This window comes from Alosa sapidissima, chromosome 2 (assembly GCF_018492685.1).
Source record: "Alosa sapidissima isolate fAloSap1 chromosome 2, fAloSap1.pri, whole genome shotgun sequence".
Taxonomy (NCBI): Eukaryota; Metazoa; Chordata; class Actinopteri; order Clupeiformes; family Clupeidae; genus Alosa; species Alosa sapidissima.
Window position 1 is genome coordinate 31714343 of NC_055958.1, and position 8015 is coordinate 31722357.

At 47.5% G+C, this 8015-nt stretch overlaps 1 protein-coding gene across 2 annotated transcripts in view; it reads right to left on the bottom strand.

Moving 5' to 3' along the window:
* The window catches only part of rev1 (REV1 DNA directed polymerase), a 27642-nt gene extending 19832 nt beyond the window's left edge, over window positions 1-7810 (bottom strand). The window contains exon 1 of one of the 2 annotated variants that reach the window (XM_042084161.1): window positions 7409-7810. The gene's annotated coding sequence lies outside the window, so the exon portion shown is untranslated. Of the gene's footprint in view, window positions 1-7404 lie in introns of both variants that reach the window. The other variant, XM_042084160.1, reaches the window with a different exon arrangement.
* Between the last annotated feature and the right edge of the window lie 205 nt (window positions 7811-8015).

The window sequence follows — 8015 nt, forward strand, 5'->3', positions numbered from 1 at the left end:
GCACAGGGGCAGGAGAGAACACACACACACACACACTGCCAGACTGCCTGACACACCAACCTGCATGACAATGATGGCTTCAGTGGTGAGGACATGTCAGACTGCACTCAGCAGTGTGTGTGGTGAGACAGACAGAGAACAAAGACATGGGATATAGACAGACAGACAGACAGACAGACAGAGAGAGAGAGAATGTGAGAGGGAGAAAGAGAGACAGACAGAGAGGGGGGGGGGGTCTTGTTATGCCCTGGGTTTCACCAATGCTTTGGCAATTCTAATATGTATTTGTCATTGTAATAAAGCTGAACTGAACTGCAGTGCTGAGTGGTACTCCAGTGAGAGGCTGCTCTTGGGTCAGGGAGGCTGAACTGAACTGCAGTGCTGAGTGATACTCCAGTGAGAGGCTGCTCTTGGGTCAGGGAGGCTGAACTGAACTGCAGTGCTGAGTGATACTCCAGTGAGAGGCTGCTCTTGGGTCAGGGAGGCTGAACTGAACTGCAGTGCTGAGTGGTACTCCAGTGAGAGGCTGCATTTGGGTCAGGGAGGCTGAACTGAACTGCAGTGCTGAGTGGTACTCCAGTGAGAGGCTGCATTTGGGTCAGGGAGGCTGAACTGAACTGCAGTGCTGAGTGGTACTCCAGTGAGAGGCTGCATTTGGGTCAGGGAGGCTGAACTGAACTGCAGTGCTGAGTGGTACTCCAGTGAGAGGCTGCATTTGGGTCCGGGAGGCTGAACTGAACTGCAGTGCTGAGTGGTACTCCAGTGAGAGGCTGCATTTGGGTCAGGGAGGCTGAACTGAACTGCAGTGCTGAGTGGTACTCCAGTGAGAGGCTGCTCTTGGGTCAGGGAGGCTGAACTGAACTGCAGTGCTGAGTGGTACTCCAGTGAGAGGCTGCATTTGGGTCAGGGAGGCTGAACTGAACTGCAGTGCTGAGTGATACTCCAGTGAGAGGCTGCTCTTGGGTCAGGGAGGCTGAACTGAACTGCAGTGCTGAGTGGTACTCCAGTGAGAGGCTGCATTTGGGTCAGGGAGGCTGAACTGAACTGCAGTGCTGAGTGATACTCCAGTGAGAGGCTGCTCTTGGGTCAGGGAGGCTGAACTGAACTGCAGTGCTGAGTGGTACTCCAGTGAGAGGCTGCTCTTGGGTCAGGGAGGCTGAACTGAACTGCAGTGCTGAGTGGTACTCCAGTGAGAGGCTGCATTTGGGTCAGGGAGGCTGAACTGAACTGCAGTGCTGAGTGGTACTCCAGTGAGAGGCTGCTCTTGGGTCAGGGAGGCTGAACTGAACTGCAGTGCTGAGTGATACTCCAGTGAGAGGCTGCTCTTGGGTCAGGGAGGCTGAACTGAACTGCAGTGCTGAGTGGTACTCCAGTGAGAGGCTGCTCTTGGGTCAGGGAGGCTGAACTGAACTGCAGTGCTGAGTGGTACTCCAGTGAGAGGCTGCATTTGGGTCAGGGAGGCTGAACTGAACTGCAGTGCTGAGTGGTACTCCAGTGAGAGGCTGCTCTTGGGTCAGGGAGGCTGAACTGAACTGCAGTGCTGAGTGGTACTCCAGTGAGAGGCTGCTCTTGGGTCAGGGAGGCTGAACTGAACTGCAGTGCTGAGTGGTACTCCAGTGAGAGGCTGCATTTGGGTCAGGGAGGCTGAACTGAACTGCAGTGCTGAGTGGTACTCCAGTGAGAGGCTGCTCTTGGGTCAGGGAGGCTGAACTGAACTGCAGTGCTGAGTGGTACTCCAGTGAGAGGCTGCTCTTGGGTCAGGGAGGCTGAACTGAACTGCAGTGCTGAGTGGTACTCCAGTGAGAGGCTGCATTTGGGTCAGGGAGGCTGAACTGAACTGCAGTGCTGAGTGGTACTCCAGTGAGAGGCTGCTCTTGGGTCAGGGAGGCTGAACTGAACTGCAGTGCTGAGTGGTACTCCAGTGAGAGGCTGCTCTTGGGTCAGGGAGGCTGAACTGAACTGCAGTGCTGAGTGGTACTCCAGTGAGAGGCTGCTCTTGGGTCAGGGAGGCTGAACTGAACTGCAGTGCTGAGTGGTACTCCAGTGAGAGGCTGCTCTTGGGTCAGGGAGGCTGAACTGAACTGCAGTGCTGAGTGGTACTCCAGTGAGGGGCTGCTCTTGGGTCAGGGAGGCTGCGACGGCGTCCGTCTCCACAGGACCACTGCTCTCTGCAGACATGTCCCGACATGCCCCCGGGACTCCACTCACCATCACCTGCCACACAAACGCTTACGCAGGTACAGCTCCTAACACACCTATTAATGTGTGTGTGTGTGTGTGTGTGTGTGTGTGTGTGTGTGTGTGTGTGTGTGTGTGTGTGTGAACGATGCCGATTAATCATAAAATGGCAAAAATCGACCAAATTAATCAGCCAACCTAATGTCTACTGTGTTGCTTGGCTATTGCTGAAGTATACAACATTCCAGAGAGGAAGAGGAACCGTTGCTTAAAGCAAGGGGAGTCAATCCCAAGTTTCATGACGATTCAATACAATATTGATTATTTAAGCCATCAATTACATTCTTAACGATATTTCAAAATATGCAGCTATGCGATTCAATTCAATTCAATATTGGAATCTGTTGTCGATAGGAAATTATAGATTTTAGTTCATTTTCATGGATTCAAAAATTATACACTAAATTACAGGCCAAATACCGAACAAACATTCACTGTGGAATGCAGAATGCAAGGCTACACAGTTTGTCGCCCCGCCCAAACTTCCTCTGTCTGTTACTCTGTCAAGGTAACCATGGCAACTGATCAGTATACCGTCCAAAATGGTCAATCCTTGCGAATAAACGAAACCGAAAAAATCATGACGCAAGTCCACATTCTCAAAAGGCTACATCTACCACCCCTTTGCTACCAAAGTCCTGCCACTATTCTGACGGCGACAACTAGTAGATTGATGCTAGAACTTGAAGCAGATGTGTAAACACTCAAACATACGGTGGACTGCAACAAGCCTACATGCCGCCATCTACAGCTTAAGAGGGTAAGAGAGAAATTTGGTGTGAAAATAAACATGCATCGATGCTTAATGAGTCACTTCGATGCAAACACATTGTTTGCTATAAGGTTGATGCATTGATACACATGCATTGGTACACCACTACTATAAGCTCATTGTGATTATCCACTTAACTTTACAAAACTTAAGTTTTGCCTCAATCTCTCCTGCAAAGACATATTCAGTTGTCACCTAAAATGATACCCGTAAATATAGGGATCACATTTGCCAATCATTGAAATCAGAGAGAGGGACATTTTATTCAATCAAAAATGCCACTGAACAATTTACAGATGGCTGTAGTTCTTTGGAAAACTGTCATCAGGTTGCTCCAAACACTCCCTGTAGGGCTTGCAGACATGAAAGAGGTCTTTATGAAAGGAAGAGTATTCTATCTAACATGATGACAGAAAGAAAGGATTCAGCACAAACCCCCATGATAAATAAATAGCGGTGGGACAAAATATTGATACAGCAATATGCTGTATGACTTCATTTTACGATGCATTATCATTATGATGGCTCCAAATATCAATATTTTTTAATAAAATATTAAATTCATATTCTAAGATGACTTATCCGCCAATTTCACTTATCAGAGTTACTACTTCATGTATCCTGAAGGTGGCGCTTATCAGTTCAAAGAGGCTAATCTTCTATATGCTGCCAAGTCATTTTTAGGTTTTTAAGAAGCACTAAGCTAAAACGCTACACACTTCGTATGCTATTTATATAGTAATGTATCATGGTTTAATCTTTTGCAATGAATTGAGTATTGAAAAAAATCGCTGTATCATGATATTATCGGTAATCAATTATGAACAATCTGGACAGTATCGATTCCTGAGTTACTCCATAATTCCTAGCCCTGAGGAACAGTGGGATGAACAGCCAATCACTGACTGACAGACACTGGACTGTTGATCCTTGCTGCACTCCCTTGTCAGACTGAAGCTGATTCTGGAATGCACCAGGTCTGATACGGAACGCCACCGGTCCAGTGGCTTCCCATTTTGCCTATTTTGACTTTGCAGAGGCACTTTTGCGCCCATATAATCTGACTAGGAGCAAACTGAAATTCACTGCAATGAAAACCATCTGTGAAGGGGCGATTTAGGCCTATCTGCAAACACCCGGTGTGGCTGTGTGTGATCGATCCAACCCAAGCAAGGAAAACAGAGGATACAACTGATCAATTTGGGTGAAGGCTGTGATAAATAGATTACCGCAGTAGAACCAGGTGTACTGCTTTTTCAGTGCAATAAAGCAACATCATCACCATCATCCTCTTAGGGACGATGGACACGATAACTGGTCAGTCAAGACTGCCACACAGCTACCAGAACTAGCTTTGATGAAGACTGAGACCTAGTATCTTTCTTGGCTTGGGTGACCAAGTGCTGTTTCCACTGCATTTAGCTTCTTAGGGCTGGTTAATTCCCGCTGTCCAAAAACATACTGGTGAGGTACATCAATTCACATTTCATTTATGCCTAAATGGTCATTGATTTGAATGGGCACAGGTGAATAGCCTGGCCCCGCCCACCTAGATTCTCCTTCATGGAAATCTAGTCTGGAACACCATAGTTCATAACCGTTTCCCTCAGACAAGGAAAATGTCAGGCCAATCAGAGACGAGAGGCGAAGACGAAACCAAAACTTTTTGTAATAAACAGAAGTAACAACACCTGCTGCCAACATCTTACGTTTTATGTTTGTAAAGTTTAGGTGAAGTAGGAAATAAAATTACCGGTAGGAATCTCTGATTAATGTGATTGGTAAGGCGGGATCAATAATTTCAAAGTGGAAACGTTTCCCAATCGAGAGTCACCGGTGAATGCACAGGGAAAGAGAACGAGAGAGAGAGATGGCAAGTGCCCCCTACCTAACCGTACCCAGTCCCTGTCAGTCTGGGCATGCCCAGGCAAACCCCTATGATCTCCTGGACAAGTACTGGACATGGTGACTCAAGACACTGGCCAGCCAAAAGTGTTTATTATTATTATTATTATTAATAATAATAATAATAATAAATAATAAATAATAGTAAGTCACAGGAACTAAGTTCAGTGTAAACTGACCCACAGTCCTGTTGTTCAAGCTCATCACATGCAGCCCATAGGAAGAAGAATGAGACAATGTGGGACAACATGGGCCAAGTTATGGACAGGCAGCTTAAAGCAGACCCATGGGCCAAGTTATGGACAGGCAGCTTAAAGCAGACCCATGGGCCAAGTTATGGACAGGCAGCTTAAAGCAGACCCATGGGCCAAGTTATGGACAGGCAGCTTAAAGCAGACCCATGGGCCAAGTTATGGACAGGCAGCTTAAAGCAGACCCATGGGCCAAGTTATGGACAGGCAGCTTAAAGCAGACCCATGGGCCAAGTTATGGACAGGCAGCTTAAAGCAGACCCATGGGCTGCATGTGGTGAGCTTGAACAACAGGACTATGGGTCAATTTACACTGAACTTACACTTAAGGAGCAACGTTCCTCTGAGGATCCTGGTTATAAACATGTGCATGTTGCTTCAGTGGCTGAACCTGTAGCCTAGATTAGAACATTGCTCTGACAACCGTGAGATCAATGCCCATACTTCCAGGGAGCCAAGCACAGTTATACAGCACAGTGCAAGAGAGACCTCCCAGTATTCTAACTAAGATGCTGTGAGTTTAGTCAGCTGAATGGCCTAGTGTATTGCAGAGCAACCACTGGGCACTCTGTGTGTGGCAAAAAGACGGAGTCCTTAGAGGAGGACTTCCTGTTTGGATCCCCTACGTGAATCAGAGAGTTCAGGCAAAGAGAGGGACGCCTGGCATCAGTGGTCAAAGCCGCTCTTTGTTCTCCACTCCCCCACCTGAGACTGCTGCAGGAGAGGCCCTTTGACTCATCCATCCACTACGGCTGCTGCTGGACATCTGCCAGCCCTGGCCCGACCGTCCTGAAGCTCTGAGCAGTGCTGTGTTGCGCTCAAATGCTTCCCCAGGGAAAGCCCAAATGATCCCACAGCTGGTGGAACGCAGGTGTCTCTCTCTCTCTCTCTCTCTCTCTCTCTCTCACACACACACTGCACTGGTGGGTTGGGATGGAAAGGGGTTCCATAGCACCTGTTTGGGTTTGCTCCAGATTCCAGAGAGACCGGAGGAAAGCTCCAGAAAAAGTCCAAAGTACTTGGACAGTGAGTGTGAAAAGAGTTAGTGTGTGAAGAGAAAGAAAAAGTGACAGTACCACACACACACACACACACACACACACACACACACACTCAAATACTCAGATGACAGAATTTGCAGGCCTGAACAGAGCAAAAATGGTCCAGTTATGTCAGGTTGTTTACCTGAGACACTGAACCTGTACTTTGAACTATCAGTAAGATGGACATAAACTCAATACAGTCTGGTGAAACTTGCAAATTGCATATGTATCTGTGTATATATATATCAATGATTGTTACATGATTATAAACATGATATACAAATAGTCTCGACAGAATCATAATAACGCAAAATAACTGCACTGAGCAGTCCCAGACAGCAGCATGTTTACAAGCACCCTATAGGCTACACTGAAACCGGCTCAAGCCAGTCCTATCAGCGGGGTCATCTGGGTCAAGAGTGTGCATTAAAAAAAAGAGTTCTGTCTGTGGATCGGCTAACATGATCACTGGTCAGCAATCTGCTGCAGCGGGCATTTCGTCGGTCTACTATTTACCCCTCTGAGAGTTGAGCACTGTCCCGCGAACACTTTTGCGAATGAACGGGATAGCTTTTACCTTCACAGAACGTACAACAGGCAGTTATCACATGGCTCTCTGTCCAAAGACGACTGGGGCATAAGCGTAAAGGCTATACGTAAACCCCCAACATCCGACGAAAACAACCTTTCGTTTCGGTCGGATTCAAAGTGGTAAACATGCTCCCCCTTCGTGTCACACATTAATGCTGTGTCTTTCAAGACGGTCCCTTGTGAGTTAGCTAGCTCCCATAGTACAGTCTAGAAGAGGGGAACATGAACTAAAACCTGCCGAACTGCAAAAAAGAACCTAAAACTTGAGTAAAGCGGAAACGTGCGGGTGTCCAGAAGGGGAAAGTCAGCTAGCTTGCACAGACAAGTGATACAGACAGTTGTCATACTAAGTGCAACTAAGCCCACTCCAGTTTAGCACATTCATTACAGCAATTGTAGCTAGCTAGCGGGGTTAGCAAATGACTCGCATTGCTTAACATAATCATGGCCCAATGGCACTAACAAAGAAAGTATGAACGTTGGCTACAATCACGTTGACATTCTGTTACATAATTACACAGGACCAACATTCGTCGTCTGTCTGCGACTCCCTGTAGTCTGTCTACAGTGTTATGAACCACAGAAAATGGAAGTCATTGCTCACCTTCTCTCTCTGTTTTCTACTTGCTCTCTCACGTCCAAACAAATCAGAAGCGTTAACGTTAACAGCCGTTTCTGCGGATCAACGGCTTATGTCCTCCAGTCTCTCAGCGTGTCTTGGTTCGTCGATCAAAGCTGCCGTCGTGATTGCTTTTGATCTGCAGATTTTCGACATGCTCTCGTGGCTTCTCAAGGATCACGTTCACCCCTCTTCCCCTTCTTTCTCCATAGCCGCCTGGTCTGATCTTTCCCTCTATTCTCCAGCTCCTCCTCTCGTTGTTTTCTGCCCAGGACCCTCCTCCCTTCCTGCCGGGTCAGCTAGTGACAACTCTCGCCTCCAACAGCTACTGTCATGTCGCCATCGTGTGGCGGTTTGACCACACTGCAATTGACGCAGCGCAGTGAAAAGAGACAATGAACGTGGGCTTCCTCGCTCTACTTGCCAGCTCATTGACTGGGTTGCCTGTCTGTTACCAACTCCGCCACAATCTGTCTGACGCCCCCACTAAGACAGTTTACGCTTGTTGCCTTCTCTGCGACGGTAGGCTACTGTATGAATGCATCACAGAGGAAAATCAGCCAAGGGGCGAAACAGGTAACTAACCAGTAGCAATT